Source organism: Oryctolagus cuniculus, chromosome 5 (assembly GCF_964237555.1).
Source record: "Oryctolagus cuniculus chromosome 5, mOryCun1.1, whole genome shotgun sequence".
Lineage (NCBI taxonomy): Eukaryota > Metazoa > Chordata > Mammalia > Lagomorpha > Leporidae > Oryctolagus > Oryctolagus cuniculus.
Window position 1 is genome coordinate 20,556,127 of NC_091436.1, and position 20,294 is coordinate 20,576,420.

General features: G+C 40.3%; 1 long non-coding RNA gene across 1 annotated transcript; it reads left to right on the forward strand.

Moving 5' to 3' along the window:
- Positions 1 to 247: 247 nt before the first annotated feature.
- On the forward strand, positions 248 to 1,213 carry LOC127493125 (uncharacterized). The gene is made up of 3 exons (XR_007923167.2): positions 248 to 451; positions 704 to 777; positions 1,012 to 1,213. It is a non-coding gene; the product is annotated as an uncharacterized lncRNA (long non-coding RNA).
- Positions 1,214 to 20,294: the final 19,081 nt, after the last annotated feature.

Consider the following 20,294-nt stretch of genomic DNA (forward strand, 5'->3'; position numbering starts at 1 on the left):
AGTCACAGGTCCCAGAGGCCTAGAGGAACAGAATGCTTCATGGAATTCTGGGGCCCTTTCCACAGGTTTGCCAAAGACCACAGTGGGACTGGGTCCCTGCGTTCTGCTGACTAAGCACTCTGAGTTTGTGTCTCAAGCAGGCCCCAGCGCAGCTCCTGCTGGTTGCCGCCCATGGCACTGCCTGATGCTGAATTACCAGGCACTCAGAATGCACGAATTATGAGGTCATGATGGCTTCCACCAACATTTCAAAAGAAAGCACAGGGGCCATTTAGAGTTTTGTCAAAGGTGGAAGGCTCTGCATGGAGCAATTGTTGTGGCAGTAGCTTGTGGAGCTATATGAAAGTGAGGCAAAAGCCAATGAGAATACTCCAGCAAAGTCCAGCTACACGCAACGCCCTCCATGGAAGGCTGAAGGCAGACTATGAAACCAACCCAAGAAAGCAGACATGTGGGTTAAGACCACAAAGTTGTAAGGATGGGACTACCCAAGCCTTTGGGAGCTCATGCCTCGCTAGTGATATCTGGATGCTGAACACAGAGCTTTTGGATCTAACGCTTGACCTATTGTGTTTTGGTCTTACTTTGGGCTGATTATTTCTGCTTTCCATTTTTGTCTCCCCTTTATGAAATTGGAATATTTACCTTGTGCCTGTCGCACCATTGTATCTTGAATTATATGATTTGTTATTTAATGTTACAGGGGTTTACATGTAGGGAGTTTGCCTTGAATCTCAGATGGGACTTTGGACTTGGACTTTTCAGCAATGCTAGAATGTAAGATGTTGACATTCTTGTGGAGAGAAAGAGCACATTCTGCACAGTGAGGTTCACCTGAGCCACTGGAGGCCAAGGGTGGAACGCTATGGTTTTGGATATTGGCCTCATTCCAAGGGTGGTACTGGGGAGTGGGCAAAGGAACCATTTGGAGGTAGGGCCTGATGGAAGGTACTTAGGTTATTAGGGGCCTGCCTTTGGAAGCTCATTCTCATGTGACCTCTTGACTTCTAGGAGATCCCCTGGAGTTTTCCCCAGCAGAGTTGGTTACAAAATCCTGAATGTGGAACTTCCCACTCTGATCCCTCGATTACTCTGTGATTTATCCTCTGAACCTACCTGTATCACCATCCACCATAAGCCCCTTGCCAGAGCCAAAACCTGCACCACGCCATTTGGATTTTGAACCTGCAAAACCCTGTTAAATAAACCTCTCTTTTCTCCACAAGCAGCTTGTGTGAGGTAGTTCACTGTGTATCCAAAACCCAACTAGTACAGTATTAAACACCGAGCACTGTTTATCTTACTATTTTTATTTCATAATCTCCATTCATTTCTTTGTTTCCCCCAGGCATTTACATATGGAAAGAAGTTCCTTTCAACCACAGTATGCATATTATCTAATAATTTCAATCCCTCCCATTCATATTGTCTCATTTTACCCATCTTAAGTAGAAGATGCTTTCTTTTATAAGCCTCAAGTACTAAGTATAAGTACTCAAGTAGTAGAAATAGGTTAGGCATCCTCCTTGTTTCCCTTAATTCCTTGTGCAAAATAGATACAATGAGCTGAACATCTCCTCATCTTCCCAAATGTACCGATTTACCCTCCTTCTGTTTCAGTGGAAAAAGTGTTCACACCATGAACTTTACCAGGCTCTCCATCAGAGCAATAGGGTTCTACTCTTCACTTACTCTATGACTTTGCTTCAGAAATTGCCTCTTCTAACTCCTCTATCAGTTGCCCCATTTCAATAGGATTACTCTGTGCACGAACTTTCCTAATATTTTTCCTTCTCAAAAATACTCCTACAACTCCATGACCTTCACTAAGCACCTCACTATTTCCTGTGACAAAATTTCTGAAAATTGTCAAAGTTCTCTTTCATCAGTCTCCACTTCCTCACCCTTCCTTAGCTCTTCCCATCTCCCATCTCTTTTTTTCTCCACCCTCTTGATAGCTTACCAACGGCCTCCACGTCGTCCAACCCAGAGAGCCCTTCTGTGTTCTCTCAGCAGCATTCAGTGCATTAACCACCCCCTCCTCTTTCCTTTTCTTGGTTTCTGTATCACTGAGCCATCTTGGGATACACTCCCGTAGGGCATCAACCATGCTTTCTTTCTTTCTTTCTTTCTTTTTTTTTTTTGTTTGTTCATTTGACAGGCAGAGTGGACAGTGAGAGAGAGACAGAGAGAAAGGTCTTCCTTTTGCCGTTGGTTCACCCTCCAATGGCCGCAGCTGCCGGTGCGCTGCGGCCAGCGCACCGTGCTGATCCGATGGCAGGAGCCAGGTGCTTTTCCTGGTCTCCCATGGGGTGCAGGGCCCAAGCACCTGGGCCATCCTCCACTGCACTCCCTGGCCACAGCAGAGAGCTGGCCTGGAAGAGGGGCAACCGGGACAGAATCCGGTGCCCTGACCGGGACTAGAACCCGGTGTGCCAGCGCCGCAAGGCAGAGGATTAGCCTAGTGAGCCATGGCGCTGGCTAACCATGCTTTCTAAGTTTTAGCAGAGATAGATGGAACTTTGAAAACACCTGTGGGCTTCCTTCAGGTGACCAGAGGTGTTGGAATGGAGAGCACATGGCACAGAGCATCAACACTGCACACTGACATCATCGAAGCCAGAAGCCTTTTTTACGTTATTCCCACATTTTGAAGGTTGTGCTACTAGCTCTTAAGTAGCTTTAGGAACTGCAGTGTAGCCTGGTAGTAGCAAGAAGGGGCCCAAAGGGCCTGAAGTGCCAGCTGAAGCGGAGGCAGTATAAGAAAGGTAGGTAAGCCGCTTTCTTCCATAGCCTCTCATATTTGTTGAGAGTAAGCAAGCTGCTGCTGAAACCACTGTGGAAAAACAAACTATCAATCAAGCTTTTATTTTTATCAAAACTCTCCTTACCACCAAACTTGGAAAAATGGACTTTTAAAGGCTTTCTAAACAGATGACAATTTTAAAAGTGTTGGAAAAAACCATAGACTTTGTGCAGAATGTCCTTTAGGCATTGACTATAATTCACTTTCACTTTTTTGGAACCAACTTAGTCTTGGGCTATCATTTTAAACTGTTCATATTAGATCCTGTTATTGCAGTAATACATCCTAGAAGCAAACTAATTAAGTGCCTTTTGATTTGAGTGAAATGAGAACAGTTATAGAGGCTAGAGTCTAATTTGCTTTGAAAGTTAATGGAGTCATAGACGGGTGGGAAGTAAAGGTGTTGAAGGAGAAACTCCACAGGGACAGAGAGCCAAAGGACCCCCTTCTCCCCCTGAATTAGGCCTCTTTCTTTCTCAGAGAGGAACACTTGTTAATTATGAAATACTCATAAATCTGCCTCAACTTAAGTGCCTGAGAGCTGAGGATAATGGAATGAAAAACAATTTAAATCACATTATGTAGCAAGCAATTGAATAATGTATTTTCGTACTGTCTCAGTGCATTTCATTACTTCAAGGCCACAGATCTGTTCCTGCGACTTCAGATATAAAACAGCAAACACACTTGAGTTGTATTGTTCTTTATGATTCATGGTTCTCGGCAGTGAACAGAGTATTGGCTTCAGGAAGATTTTTCCTTTTCAACGCCTGCTACCGATTTATGGTCTGTTTTTTGAAGGGTATTGAAAGTGTTGAATCTGCTAAAAATATGGTTATCTCAGAATAGTATCAGAAATTTTAGAATTTCTATGACTAACAACTCTTTTAAAAGAAACTCAAGCTATATCTTAAAGGAAAAAAATGTTAGTAGTAGTTATGAATTATTTTCAAGGACATAACATTATTATTTTGCCTCTTCTGGGTGCCGTTAAAAACCATGTGTAGAAAAAAAAACTCTGAATTTTTTCTTTGTTTTTTTCTTTGTTTTTCTTTGATAATATTTTAAAATAGCATTACAGTAGTCATCAATCAGGTGTATAGGCCCCAACAGGAAAAGAATTCCCAGTATCCATGAGGAAACGAATGAGCCACTCAGGTCAGAGCAAACCTATACTTGTGAAAAGAACTATCTCATTCTTGTTGATGTAAAAAAATTCCCCAAATGTGATTAATAACAATCGAAGATCCTGTGCAATTAGGAATTATTGCATCCAGCGGACCCAAACATCTGGAGCTGGACAGGTCCACAGGGCTCACTTAGAGCAACCTCCTCGTTTTTCACAGGTGAAATTACTAAGGCACTCAGAGAATGAATGACTTAGCAAAGGTCATGCTACTAGGACTGGAATTGAATCCTGCCCCTTCTTGCTTCACTTGGAGTGAGATGAAAGAGACATTCATTAGGTTGCATTGCAAGTGGCATTGTGGACTCAAGGGTCAGAAAAAAAAAATCACCACAAAAAATTAAAGCATTTTCTAATACATCATTGAACTGATAGAAAAGAACAATTAATAATACGGGGAAATAGATAAGAAAGCACAGATTTACAGATGCATGATACTGCTGCACAGGTGTTCATTCATGATTTTTGCCAATCTCTAGGATCCACAACCCAGGATTTAAAGAGACACACTCAGAATTTGGAGCTAAACAGGGTGAAGGTTTAGCCAGCTGACTCTCCCTTGGCGCTGGAACTTACACAGGATGAATAGGAACAAAGAGAAAAATATCACCACACAAAGAAAGCTAGTCAATGAGCTTTTTAGCAGTAGAAGAGTCCCCAAAACAAATTGGCACTCAGAGTAAAGGCAGCAGGGTTGGAACATGGAACAGGAAGAATGCATTCTTCCTGTGCGGTCAAACCCCATCCGATAATTTAGTCTCAAGGGACATGGATTGGCAGTGCCCTGAAAGATCTGGCTGAAGAATCTCTCTTAACACCTTCAAACTAGCCTCGCAGTCCTGCCATTAACGTCCCAGGAAATTAATCAAAGGTTGTATCTATGAAAGAGAATGAAAGAGACGGTGACAATTTTCAAGAGATGGATGACAAGTGTTGGTGAGGATCTGGAGAAACTGGAACACTTAATACAGATTATAAACTGACACACTGGCTTCAAAAGAGTTTGGCAAAACAGACATTTAGCCCAGCGGTTAAGAAGCTTGTTGGGGCCGGCGCGGCGGCTCACTAGGCTAATCCTCCACCTGCGGCACCGGCACACCAGGTTCTAGTCCTGGTTGGGGTGCTGGATTCTGTCCTGGTTGCTCCTCTTCCAGGCCAGCTCTCTGCTGTGGCCCAGGAGTGCAGTGGAGGATGGCCCAAGTGCTTGGGCCCTGCACCCCATGGGAGACCAGGAAAAGCACCTGGCTCCTGCCATCGGATCGGCGTGGTGCACCGGCCGCGGCGGCCATTGGAGGGTGAACCAATGGCAAAAGGAAGACCTTTCTCTCTGTCTCTCTCTCTCACTGTCCACTCTGCCTGTCAAAAAATAAATAAAAAGAAAAAAAAATAAGAAGCCTGTTGGGGTAGTTGGATTCAAATCCTGGCTCTGCCTCTTGTCTCCAGCTTTTTGCCAAGGTAGACTCTGGAAGCAGGAGTGATGGCTCAATCAAGTGGGTTTCTGCTTATCACATAGGAGAGATGGATTGCATTCCTGGCTTCTGAGTCTTGGCTCTGGCCCCAGCCCAGTCTCAACTGTTTCAGACATTTGAGGAGTGAGCTGGCGGTTGGGACTGTCAATATAAATATAGACATAGATGTAGATATAGATATAGATATATAGATGATATAGTTATCTGTGTCTTCCTAGCTGTCTCTCTCAAATAAATAAATAAATATTTTAATTTTTAAAAAGAGTTAGGTGGTTTCTCAAAAATGTTAGCAATTCCACATATGTTCAGACGAAAATCTGAAGAGGAATGTTCACAGAAGCACTATTTGTAATAATCATAGAATGGAAAGAATAAAAATTGCCATCAAGTGATGAGTGCCTAAATAACATATGGTATTTCCATATAGTGAAATATTTTTCAGTAGTCAAATATTATTATATTAACATGCAGTTATACATGTTACAATGTGGATAACCCTTCAAAATATTATAACTGAAATGAATAAGTTATAAACAACTGCATTTTGCAATTCAATTTATATAAAATTTCAAGAATGGAGAAATTCATGGATATAGAAAGATAAGTAATTGTCTAAGAATAAGGTTATAGAGATTTGAAGAAATTGGAAATGATTGTTAATCAGTATGTAACTTATTTTTAGGGTGATGAAAGTGTCCTAAAATTGATCATGGTGGTAGTTACACAACTTTTTAAATTGTACAGCTTAAATAGGAGAATTTCATGGGTATACAAATCCTAGCTCAGTAGAACTGTTAAAAAGATTCAGTGGCTTGTGGAAAGGCAAGGAGGATTTCAGTTCCTAAATGATGGAGTGCACACATACCAAGTATCTCCAACTGGCAATAGGAAGATAAAAATCTCAGCAAAAAAATAAATAAATAAATAAAATAAAGAATAATGGAGTTGAAGCTTTAAAATTGAAACATAAAATAACCAAGATCAGGAACAAGGCAAAGATTCTCCTCATCATTCCTAAGAATCACAGGACTGAAAGTTTCAGCCAGTACAACAAAGCAAGATTAATAGAAAGCATAACCATGGGGGCCAGTGTTGTGGTACAGCAGGTTAAGCTGTCACTTGCAGCTCCAGAATCCTATATCAGAGTGCAGAGTCAAGTCCTAGCTGCTCTGCTTCTGACCCAGCTTCCTGCTAATGTGCCTGCGAAGGCAGCAGGTGATGGCCCAAGTGCTTGGGCCCCTGCCACCTAGGAGGGAAACGGATATGTAGTTCCGAATCCTGGCTTCCACCTGGCCCAGACTGGCTGTTGTGGCCATTTAGGGAGTAAAGCATAAGATGGAAGATCTCTCTCTCTCTCTCTCTCTCTCTCTCTCTCTCTTTCTCTCTCTCTATCCCACTGTATGTTTGTCGGCCTTTCAAATAAATAAATCTTTAAAACAAATGCAGGATGTCAGTGGGAAAGGAAGAAATAAAACTGTTACATGATTGTCTACATAATAAAGAAAATTTCAAAAACTGTACAAAAATGCTTCTAATGCTAATATGGGAGATTAGCACTTCACAGGATGGGACAATGTCAACAGACATAAATTAATCATGTTTCAATATGATAGGGATGTGCTGAAAAATATCTTAAGCATCATTTACAATAAATTCAAAAAGGAGAATAATTTTGGTGCACCTCTAACAAAGTATACACAGAATTGAATTGTGAACACCATAAAACAGTTGGGAAAACACAGGCAAAAGATTAGACTTCACCGAAGAAGATATATGGCCAGCATATGAACACATGAGACCATCTTCAGCCTGATAAGCCATTAAAGACAGGTAAATTAAAATGAGATAGCATCACACACCTACTAAAATGGCTTAAAAAAAGGTGACAATGCCAACTACTGACAAGGGTGTGGATCAAGTAGAATTCTCAAACACTATTAAAAGTAATACAAAATTTGACAGCCAGTTTGAAGAACAGTTTGGCAAGTGTCTTAGCCAGTAATGGTTGCTGTAACAAATATATCTTAGACTGTGTGGCTGAAAAAATAAACCTTTATTTCACAGAATTCTGGAGGTTGGAAAGCCCAAGATCAAGGTGTCAGCAGATCTGAGGACGGCTAATTTCCTGCTTTCTTTTTGAGTCATTACTAGGTAGAGATGAGAGAGAAAACAAACTTTCGTGTCTCTTCTTAGAAGGAAGCCAATCTCATCTACAAGGGCTCCACTCTTCTGACCTGATCACCTTGTCAAGGCACCATCAGCAACTGGAGATCAGCCGTTAACACAGGGATTTTGAAGGGGCACAAACTATTAGCGTTCTCCAGATAAAAATGACCAATCAAGTCGACACTTAATATGCACCAACACATATTCAGTACATGGTAATAAGTTTTAATAAACTGAAAAATCCAGCTGTTTAGACAAATCAGCACTCCCAAGTGAAATGCTGGGAAGCACTATCCTAGACTACAAATGCAAATATCCAGTGCAATAGCCAGGTACTCCCTAGACAAGGACAAACAACTGGAGAGAGCATTCTTCCATCTCTGGGTCTCTGACTCAATGTCCTTAAGTCATTTTCCTTCAAGCAATGATTACATGCTACACTGGTGGCATAAATATTGGGAATTATTATGGTTTTCATTTCAATTACCACATCTTATTTCCAGTTTACCAATCTATCTCTTGCTGGTATGTTTGCCTTATGACTTTCGGGTGATTTTATTCAACTATTTTGGAAATAGAAAATTTAAGACCTACAAAAACAACTGTGGGGTCTGTTAGACACAGCCTAAGAGCCAGTCCACTGTACTAAAACGCTGATCTCCAAGGTTATATTGGATACTGGGGCTCTTTAATCCACTGGACACCATATAAGAGAACTCATGCCATGCTAATCCAAGTTAACAGATGTTAACACATATTTGACCAAGTATCTATAACATATAAAATCATGTCAACTGACCACCTCTATCTAAATTCAACCCTTGTAACAACACAGAATATGAGATGTGGGTGAAGCCTAGCTGGGCACACAGAGATTAAAAAAAAACAGCTCAATAATTCATTCGTCACAATTATTGAGCTTAATTCCTTATCTTCCTTGGGCTTCTGTTTCCAAATCTGCCTATTGAACTCAGACTAGAAACCCTCTGAGGGCTCTCCCGCCACCATGAGTCTCCTTTCTCAGCAGGTTTGACCATCACTGTCGTTTCCTTGCTCTAGGATGGCTCTGTGGCGACAACACTGTGTGCCCTCGAGCCCTCAGCTCCTTGGACAGCAGTCTCGGATTTCCATTGAGGATCACCAGCTCCTCACTTCACTGTCAGGTCCCACAGTATCTCTCCAAGGCATCTTTATTTTCTAAGTCTTGAATTGAGCCCAATAATTGCACATTAAGCAAACACTCCAGGTAATTCTGATACAAGTAATCTGTTTAAAATTCTCTAGGATAAAAAGGTTAATAACGCCACAAATTGGCTGCATAAATGTAGATTGCTGAATAGACACAGTATCACTGCACTGTGCCCTTTGCTTTGGAGAAAAACAAACAACAAACCTTTATGCAAAGAAATTTGAATCTGCTGTGTTTTTTTTCTTTTTTCTAGAAATGGATTTTCTGAGCTCATGTGATTTTCTTTGAGGCTTTCCCCAAACTGGAAAATGTACACGCTGGGCTAGAATTTCCTCAAGTGAGCCTACTACTGCATTTAAACATAGCTAGAGGCAACCCCCTTCTGTTATTTCTATTACTGTAGAGAGGAGATATAATACAGGAATAGTCATGAAAATACCAGAGAAAATGATACTGTTCCAAGGAAGGAAGAGCCAGAGGAATTAAGAAGAAGTTGCTGAGTTGTAGTTTGGGCCGATTCTGAGATCAAGGAAGATTCCTATCATCCATGTCCAGTGGATCCTCTCACTCAGAGCTGACGTGTTATGGATCTTGAGATGAAGCGTTAGGAGGCGATGGTGATGTGAGAACTAAAAGACCCAAATCCACTTGGTGCAAGTCCAACTCCAAACCACGTAGTATGAGAAAAAACTGCTCAACCTGTCTAACTTTCATTTTTCTTAGCTCTAAAGCAGCATAATAGACCAAATTATGGGTTTGTTGTAAAATTTAAGTGTGATGGCACATGTGAAAATCACTGCACAATGTAGGACTTACCAAATTAGGGAATGATTACTTTGATGAAGTAATTCACTGATTACCCTAGATGACATAATTATATCACATCACCTTACAGCTCAGGCAAAAAGAGCACTTTCTTTCACTTGCTTTCACAAGTCCTGGAAACTGACGGAGGTTTTGTTCCCCATAAATCAAAGATTTAGACAACAAACAATAGAGAAGATAAAATGAGAACTCCCACGAAATGGGTTTTTGGTTAGAAAAAAAGAGTTGTGAAAAGAGTCGTGAATTTTCCTTGAAAGCAGCATCCAAAACAGCCAAAATGGGGCCAAATGTTGTGGAAAATAGGATAAACCATGGTCTGCAATGCCAGCATCCCATATGAGTGCTGGTTAATGTCCCGGCTGCTCCACTCCTCATGCAGTTCTTCTGGGAAGGAGAGCAGAGGATGGCCCAAGTGTTTGGACCCCCACCACCCACATGGGAGACCTGGATGAGGTTTCTGGCTCCTGGCTTTGGTGTTGCCCAGGGCTGGCCTTTGAGGCCATCTGGGGAATGTACTGATGAAAGAGTGCTCTCTCCACTCTGTCTCTGTCTCTCTGTCTCTCTCCCCGTGCTTGTGTGTGTGTGTGTCTTCCTTTCTCTCTCTGTAACTCTGATTTTCAAATAAATAAATATCTTTATAAAAAGTAGTTCAAAAAGAAATCATGCTTCTTATATAACCAAGTAAGTGCCAACAGTTTCTGAAAATCAAACAAAAGCATGCATGAAATATCGCTGAGCCAAAGAAGCTTTGCTATAAGTTAATGAGCTTAATGGGTGGTCCAGCCTCCCAGTCACCTTTCTCAGAACGCCTGAATCTCAGTGCAGAGATTTCCAAGTCCTATTCTGAAGAACAAATCCCTGTTTGACCTCAGAGTATCTTCATTATATGAAGCTTTTTATAGCTATCATTGAGAGTATTGTTCAGTCAGCATTTTTGTTATTGAGAGAAAGGCTTTGATCTATGGATCATTCTGAAGCCTTGACAATTCACCACTGTATTAACTACAAGAAGATATAAGCATTCCAGTGGTACAGCGCCCAACTTTAATATGACATAAACGGATGCAGCTTTTCAGAGCAAGTGAAAATATCATTGTGAATGGGAGATGTGGATTTGTAGAAGGGCATGCTTGGGGCAGGAAGGACTGATCAACAAGTATCCTCAAGCTACATGCTTTCCTGGTCATTGAACTCCTTTCAATCTCAGAAGTGCCCTCAATGGTGCATAAATCACAGGTCACATTGTCGACAGGTCAAATCAAAGTGTGAATTTAATGTGATTGGCATGATCAACTGCTGAATTTTCTTTGTCCCAGTTGTGGTCTTTACACTCCTGGTTCCCAGCCCTGCATGAATTTTTCTAATGAATGTTTCTAATGAATGTTTCTGCGACAACACTGTCCCCAAGCAACCTGTTACTAGTGTAGACCTGTCTGGGAATTCCTGGCCAACTTTTATTACCATTCAAGTTCCTGGGACACAACAGTGCCAATGTAGCAAAAATATATTCCTGTGTACCTTCTACCATGACACAGGTCCAAACCTTAATGAAATAATCTGTTAATCTGTTATATGGGGTTGAGGTGCTTGGTGTCTTTCTGACAACTCCTACTCATGCACATTTGATGGGAATATAGCTAGACGCAAGCAGAGACAGTTCCTAAGAGGGCATCTCTGAATTACACTAAGGTCATTTCTAGACTACTTCCCTGTTTGGAAGCCTATCATAATGAGGTTGCTGGTGATTACATCATTTGTACTCATGTCATTGTCCCTTTCTGCTCACAATGACTTATAAAATTACTGTATAGTGAGGTGGGTTTACTAGTTATTTAAATATTTCTTCAAGAAATATCAGTTGAATAGTATCCCTTTTGATGATCCCTAGAAGCCTGAAGAGTTTCCAAATGTTGTTTCTTCATGGAATGTGATTACATTGGAACTTTATATCCTAGAAATCAATTGGTTGTTTTATGCCAAGTCCTTTTCTGAGCACTGTAAGAGTACTCAAAAAGTTCATGGAAAATTTGAATTAGAAAAATAAGTTTATTTGGGTGCCAAATAAATTAGAAATTACATGTATGAAAAATCTTCAAAAAGATTATGGAAATGTTATTATGAAAAAATATGCATGGATTACAAAATGTTTTCTGCACTGAAATAAACCTATCTTTCTATCTCATTTTTCACAAATTTGTTGAATTTCCCTTGCACTAAGTCAGTCCTCCAACAATCCTATGAGGTAGGCAGTATTGTTATTTTTACTTTTTAAAATGCAAGTTAGAAACTGAGCCATGAGGGTTTAGGTAGGTTTCCAAAGGTCACATAGCTAGCAAGCAAGGATTTAAATCCATCTAGTACAGTCCCTAACAACTGAGTCCTTACCCATTGTCCCATGCTGCCCTTATTGGAGAAGAGATCTCATGTGGTGTAAGAGTTTATTTGCCCATCCTGTCACACTCCCCTCTTTCTTCCTCCCTAACAGAGCCTTAGTTGTCTAGGGCTTCCAACTGTATTTCATACATTCAGCTTTGTAAAGAAAGCTGATTCCACCCTCTGGAATGGACCTCATTGTTTAAGAGTAACCCACCTCCCATTACAGTGTTTAATTGAGGAATAGACACATTGGGTTGTGCTGGGCTGTTTTCTGGGACTAGGAATGTTCTTTCTCACTCTTCTGGAGAGAGCATCCTCAAATCCCTGGGCACTGTTGTGAATAGATGGAAACCTGGAGATATTGCAGTCATCTGGCTTCCAGCTCCAGAATGAACTCAGTACATACAATTTGTACTCTGACCAAGTTCAAAGACAGTATGGAGAAACTGAGCTGGGATCACAGGGTTATATCCACTCCTATAGTATACTTCAATCCAGAATGTTTAATAATGTGAACAAGCTAATTTCCTTCTTCATCCAGACAAGATGTAAGTCCTTACTTGTTTTAACATACGACTTGTGCACAATGAGCTTGTCACTCCCTGGGTCTCTAACAGGTGCTCTTGTGCTTGTCACTTGGTTATGACAGCACGAGCTACACTGGTACATCGGCAGGGACCCAGGCGTAACAGCAGCTCCTGTCAGTGCAGAATATTTCTCTTTTGTAAAGACTTTAAGGGTGCCCATCAACAATCCATTGTCGACTCTACTTATTTATGAAAACTTCTAAAACTCCAAGAGATGGTGGAGGATAGCTTATAGCTTTTCGTACAAAAATTGTATCTGTATTTATGAAGAGCTATTTAAAGTTTATTTTGACAAGGAATTATATCTTGCTTCTCAGAAATCTTTGTAAAAGTCCTCAAAACTCTTGAAGAGCTCTTTACTTTGCAGAATGTACCACATGTAGTGAGCAATGTCCTTTCAACGAAGTAATTCACATTTGAATACCTGAACTGTAGCAAGAAAGAATTTGATCCAAGTTATTTTAGAGAAAGATGATATTAATGAATATTTATGATATTGATACAACAGATAATATTTTGATGAATAAACATTTTTAAAAAATCACATGTTCCACATTTATTAACCTGGTTTATTTCAAGTCACATATTAAATACTGATAGACAGGAACTTTTCATAGGCATAACTAATCTATGAATCATTAAATTCTGTTAGTTTTGAAAGTTAATCCAGTAAGAGCTGAAATTAGTGTTCATAAAATTTAATTGTCTCTTGACTGGTGTATTAATTTGCTAAGGATGCTATAGACTGGGTGGATTAAACAACAGAAATTAATTTTCTCAAAGTCCTGGAGACTCAAAATTCGAGATCCAGGTGTTGGCAGGTGCTGTGGTTTGGATATGGTTTAGGTGTGTCCTTTAAAGGTTTGTGTGTTGGGAACTTGGTTCTCAATGTGGCAGTGTTAAGAGGTGGTGGAAGCTTGAGGAAGTGCGGCCTGGTGGAGGTAATTAGGTCATACGAGGGTGCTGCCCTCAGAAGGTGCTAATGTGGGTCTCAGAGGAACCTGGTTAGCTCTTACGAGAGTTATTATAAAAGAGCAAGACTGGTCCCACCCCAAGCCCTGTCTTCTTGTCTTGCCATGCACTCTCTCTCCCTCCTGCCATGATGCATTCTGCAGAGGACAAATAAATGGAACTGCCAAATCTGGACTTTAAATCTCCAAAACTGTGAGTTACATAAAAATTAGCCAGCTTCAGGCATTTAGTTATAATAAGGAGAAACCAGCTAACACAGCAGGGTTGCTTCTTCTGTGGCCCGCTCCTTGGTTAATGAAAGGCTATCACTCACTGGGTCTTCTCATGACTTTCCTTCTGTGCTTCTTTCATAATAACCTCTTTTGTTTTAGTTTGAGAGGAAGACACACACACACACACACACTCACATCTAAAGAGAGAGACAGATAGACAGAAAGAATTCACTCTACGGGTTCACTCCTCAAATTTCTACAGTGGCCAGGGCTGGCACACAGACTAAGAACTCAATTCACGTCTCCCATGTGAGCGCCAGGCACTCAATTCCTTCGGGCATCATCTGCCTCCCAGAGTGTGCATCCACAGGAAGCTTGAATCAGGATTTGAACCCACGCACTCCAATGTGGAATGCAGCTTCCCAGGCAGCATCTTAACTTCAAGGCCAACCATCCACCCAGACAATGTCCTCTTTTTATAATGAAAATTATTATATGGGAATAGGGCCCATCCCAATGACATTACTTAATTTAAATGACCTATTGAAAGACACCAACACCGAGTACAGTTATAGCTTGAGGATTAGGACCTCAATTTGTGAATTTTGGGGGGGAGGGACATAATTCAGGTAATCACAATTGGCAGTGCAAATATTGCAATTTAAAAAAAAAAACAGCACATTATGATCTAACTTAAGCATGGTTTTTTTTTAACCTTTTATTTAATGAATATAAATTTCCAAAGCACCGCTTATGGATTACAATGGCTTCCCCCCGGCATAACGTCCCTCCCACCCGCAACCCTCCCCTTTCCCACTCCCTCTCCCCTTCCATTCACATCAAGATTCATTTTCATTTCTCTTTATATACAGAAGATCAGTTTAGCATACATTAAGTAAAGATTTCAAAAGTTTGCTCCCACACAGAAACATAAAGTGAAAAATACTGTTTGAGTACTAGTTATAGCATTAAATCTCAATGTACAGTACACTAAGGACAAAGATCCTACATGAGGAGTAAGTGCACAGTGACTCCTGTTGTTGACTTAGCAAATTGAGACTCTTGTTTATGGCATCAGTAATCACCCTAGGCTCTTGTCATGAGCTGCCAAGGCTATGGAAGCCCCCTGAGTTCACTGACTCTGATAATTTTTAGACAAGGCCATGGTCAAAGTGGAGGTCCCTTCCTCCCTTCAGAGAAAGGTACCTCCTTCTTTGATGACCCATTCTTTCCACTGGGATCTCACTCGCGGAGATCTTTCATTTAGGTTTTTTTTTTTTTTTCCAGAGTGTCTTGGCTTTCCATGCCTGAAATACTCTCATGGGCTTTTCAGCCAGATCCGCATGCCTTAAGGGCTGATTCTGAGGCCAGAGTGCTGTTTAGGGCATCTGCCATTCTATGGGTCTGCTGTGTATCTCACTTCCCATGTTGGATCATTCTCTCCCTTTTTGATTCTATCAGCTAGTATTTGCAGACACTAGTCTTGTTTCTGTGCTCCCTTTGGTTCTTAGTCCTATCATTATGATCAATTGTGAACAGAAATTGATCACTTGGACTAGTGAGATGGCATTGGTACATGCCACCTTGATGGGATTGAATTTGAATCCCCTCGTATGTTTCTATCTCTACTGTTTGAGGTAAGTCAGCTTGAGCATGCCCCGAATTGCACATCTCTTCCCTCTCTTATTCCCACTCTTATATTTAACAGTGATCACTTTTCAGTTAAGTTTCAGCACTTAAGAATAATTGTGTATTGATTACAGTATTCAACCAAAAGTATTAAGTAGAACAAACAAAAAAATACTAAGAGGGATAACATATTAAGTTGTTCATCAACAGTCAGGGTGAGGGCTGATCAAGTCACCGTTTCTCATAGTGTTCATTTCACTTTAACAGGTTTCCTTTTTGGTGCTCAGTTAGTTGTCACCTATCAAGGAGAACAAGTGGTATTTGTCCCTTTGGGATTGGCTTATTTCACTCAGCATAATGTTTTCCAAATTCCTAACAGGGATCACTTTTCAGTTAAAATATAAACACCTAAGAATAATTGTGTGTTAATTACAGAGTTCAACCAACGGTACTAGAACAAAAAAAATACTAAAATGGATAAAGTATTACACTGTGCATCAACTGTCAGGACAAGAGCTGATCAAGTCACTGTTTCTCATAGTGTCCATTTCATTTCAACAAGTTTCCCCTTTGGTGCTCAGTTAGTTGTCGCCGATCAGGGAGAACATATGATATCTGTCCCTTTGGGACTGGCTTAATTCACTCAGCATGATGTTTTCCAAATTCCTCCATCTTGTTGCAAATGACCGGGTTTCATTGTTTTTGACTGCTGTATAGTATTCTACAGAGTACATGTCCCATAATTTCTTTATCCAGTCTACTGTTGATGGGCATTTGGGTTGGTTCCAGGTCTTAGCTATTGTGAATTGAGCTGCAATAAACATTAATGTGCAGACAGCTTCTTTGTTTGCCAATTTAATTTCCTTTGGGTAAATTCCAAGGAGTGGGACGGCTGGGTTGAATGGTAGGGTTATATTCAGGTTTCTGAGGAATCTCCAGACTGCCTTACATAGTGGCTTAACTAATTTGCATTCCCACCAACAGTGGTTTAGTGTCCCTTTTTCCCCACATCCTCTCCAGCATCTATTGTTGGTAGATTTCTGAATGTGAGCCATTCTAACTGGGGTGAGTGAGGTGACCTCATTGTGGTTTTGATTTGCATTTCCCTGATTGCTAGTGATCTTGAACATTTTTTCATGTGTCTGTTGGCCATTTGGATTTCCTCTTTTGAATAATGTCTATTGAGGTCCTTGGCCCATCTCTTAAGTGGGTTGTTTGTTTTGATGTTGTGGAGTTTCTTGATTTCTTTGTAGATTCTGGTTATCAACCCTTTATCAGTTGCATAGTTTGCAAATATATTTTCCCATTCTGTAGGTTGTCTCTTCACTTTCCTGACTGTTTCTTTTGCAGTACAGAAACTTCTCAATTTGATGCAATCCCAAATGTTAATTTTGGCTTTGACTGCCTGTGCTTCCAGGGTCTTTTCCAAGAAGTCTTTGCCGGTGCCTATATCTTGCAGGGTTTCTCCAATGTTCTCTAATAATTTGTTGGTGTCGGGTCGCAGATTTAGGTCTTTAATCCATGCTGAGTGGATTTTTGTGTAAGGTGTAAGGAAGGGGTCTTGCTTCATGCTTCTGCACATGGAAATCCAGTTTTCCCAGCACCATTTATTGAATAGACTGTCCTTACCCCAGGGATTGATTTTGGATCCTTGATCAAATATGAGTTGGCTGTAGATGTTTGGATTGATTTCTGGTGTTTCAATTCTGTTCCATTGGTCTATCCATCTGTTTCTGTACCAGTACCATGCTGTTTTGATTACAACTGCCCTGTAGTATGTCCTGAAATCTGGTATTGTGATGCCTCCGGCTTTGTTTTTGTTGTACAAGATTGCTTTAGCTTAAGCATGGTTCTGAGGGAGGTGGTTTATCAGCCATAAATTGTCCTCAGGAAGTGAATGATGGTTTTTTTTTTCTTCTAGGTTTTAATGTTTGAGTTGACAAATTCTGTCATTTTGATGATTTTGACTAAAACCATGTAGCAAATAGAAATCACACTAGGGAAGAAGAAGATAGCATTTTAATGAACAGTTTCCATCTCTACTAATTATAGGGCCATCCTTGTCATTCTAATTTAAATCAACAATCTCTCTTTACTAATCATTTCTTTTATTTATTTATTTATTTATTTATTTTGACAGGCAGAGTGGACAGTGAGAGAGAGACAGAGAGAAAGGTCTTCCTTTTTGCCGTTGGTTCACCCTCCAATGGCCGCCGCGGCCAGTGTGCTGCGGCTGGCGCACTGCACTAATCCAATGGCAGGAGCCAGGTACTTATCCTGGTCTCCCACGGGGTGCAGGGCCCAAGTACTTGGGCCATCCTCCACTGCACTCCCTGGCCACAGCAGAGAGCTGGCCTGGAAGAGGGGCAACCGGGACAGAATCCGGCGCCCCGACCGGGACTAGAACCTGGTGTGCGGAGGATTAGCCTAGTGAGCCATGGCGCCGGCCAACTAATCATTTCTTAACAGTCCCAAAGCCAAGGTTCCATGCCAGTGCTTTTGAACTGCTTCTGCTTCTCAGAATTTCACCCAGTATGCATTTAGGGAGTGTGCTAGGAGTCCCCTGGGGAGTACGTGCACCCAGGAATCCTCAAAGGGCAGAATGCAACAGCAGAAATAGGAGAAATGTGGTCAAGGTTTTGAAATTATGAATACATTCTGTTGAGTGTTTTTATATTTTCACTGCTTTATTAAGAAAATTTAGGAGCACATGGACTTATGCAAAATTACATTTTATGTATTAATTTATAAATACCACAATCCAGAAATTGTAAAAAGCCAATGTTTACAGAGAATCCATTATTTTACCCCTGCCCCTCTTTGCTCTCATCTGCCCCTTTTCTGGGGAGCAGGTGTTCCATTTTGGAAACCATTGGCTTAGATGCTTATGATTAGTGAGTGTCGCCTATAGGCACACACCTGGAAGAGGCAGAATCTTTTAGGGGAGGGAGAAGTGTACACACAGGTTTTCTCAAGACCCAACTGACTTTTTCCATCCCTACAGACTCTGTAGGTGGATGGGACACTTGTCCTTGGTTGTTGATGATCTTTCCACATTTTTTCACTTCTAAACCTACATCCTTAAAACAAAATGAATTATCTATCTTTAACGCTAATGTTTCTAAGAGTCTCCTTCTAAACTTGTGTGGCCTTACTCCTTGTTGTTGCCATTTCTCTTGAGGACACCACTAGGCAGCCTCCCACATGGACAGGCTTGGAAAGAGCTTTCTCCAAAGTCTGAAGGAAGGAGGCCTTCTAACTTGGGAAATTTCCCACTGGAATACTATGTGTTCCCTGAGTCCAGCAAAACAGAGGTCAACAGAGGGGCCCCGGCTCTGCTGCTCATCCTGGTTGACAGAGCTGCTACATCTGTCATCATGGGAACCTGTAGAGTGACAGATTTATTAGGTAGTGTCACCTTGATACTCCGTGTTGCTTTTTTTTTAACAGTGGGAAATGTCATGGACTTTAATTTGTAGTTAAAAAAATGGACTGAACATATTTTTTTGCCATGCAGACTTTGAAAATTTGTAGACAATTCAAGGAGCCTATACACACCAATTTTTATACACATATAAAGATATATAAAATATAAATTATATATAAAGATATATACAAAGATATATAAGGATATCATAGATCCTTAGACTTCTCATTAGTCTCAGAACATCTATAAATATATATATGTAGATATATATATATATAAATTGATAGATATAGATTTGTGTGCCATTTATGTTTCACAGGGGTTAGTAGGTTCTCTCTGCATATAACCAGTATTTAGTTATTTTTACTCAAATAGCTGTTTTCTTTTGCCACGTAGATAAGTAACTTACGGATCTGAAGTTTTAGGATAATTTGTATGTCTTATTTTTCACAGTGAGCAATTTCTCACTATGTTATCCTGTTTTAGGCTCAGTTTTTCTGGCACTCTTCCCATAGCTACCAAGGGTCAGGAATCAGGAACTAGCTCTCAAGAAGGCCCAGCTGGCCAGAGTGATTGGGCTTGTTAATCCAATTATCTCCTCTTCTGTCACCCAATGCTACATTAGTCCTACTGGCCAATGGTTGTATGACAATTGTAGTATTGCCACACTTCTACATGTTGGCCATCAGTTCTCTCTTCTGGCTTAATTATTCTCGGTGATGTCATTATAACATACAGGAATAGTCTGCATTCCCAAGATTTGGAGCTAAAGGGCTAAAGGAATTAGTTTCTGGGCCTAATATTTTTTAGAAAAGCTTTGCTACTCTTGGTCTTTAAGATATCCTAGACTCAGACTTCTCATTAACACCAGAACATCTGTAAACTTCAAAGGTAGGCTTTTTGCATAAACTTTAGCCATCTAAGATGCATGTACTTTTAAGAAACTTTTCTACTTTTGTGAGGACTAACAAAGTTTTTACTACATGTAGAAATGATGTTGCTTATTGTAAAAAAATTAACACTAAAAATTGACAAGAGAAAAGCAAAAAATAAGCCAAATCCCATCATCAGAAAATACTCAAGGTCAACATTTGATGAACATGATTGTAGATATTTCTCTGCATATATGCTGTTAAAATGATGGCTGGATGAAATAAAAATTTTTGAAACAAAAAATTATTAACATGTGCTATTCAAAATTACAAAACACTAAATTAAATTTTGCTTAAACTTAATGGAAGGAAACGAAATGAATAGTATTCCTGAACTTCAGTTAATTGCATCTTCTTTACAATGAGTATTCCTTTTCAAAACAGTAGGAATAAAAAGACTATTAAAACATTAGGAAAATTCTGTTATTTATCTTCTAAACTACATATTTCATTTTTAGGCAATATTTATTGTGATCCTGCCAAAAAGAATAACATTAGTACTCACCCTTTTATCTAAC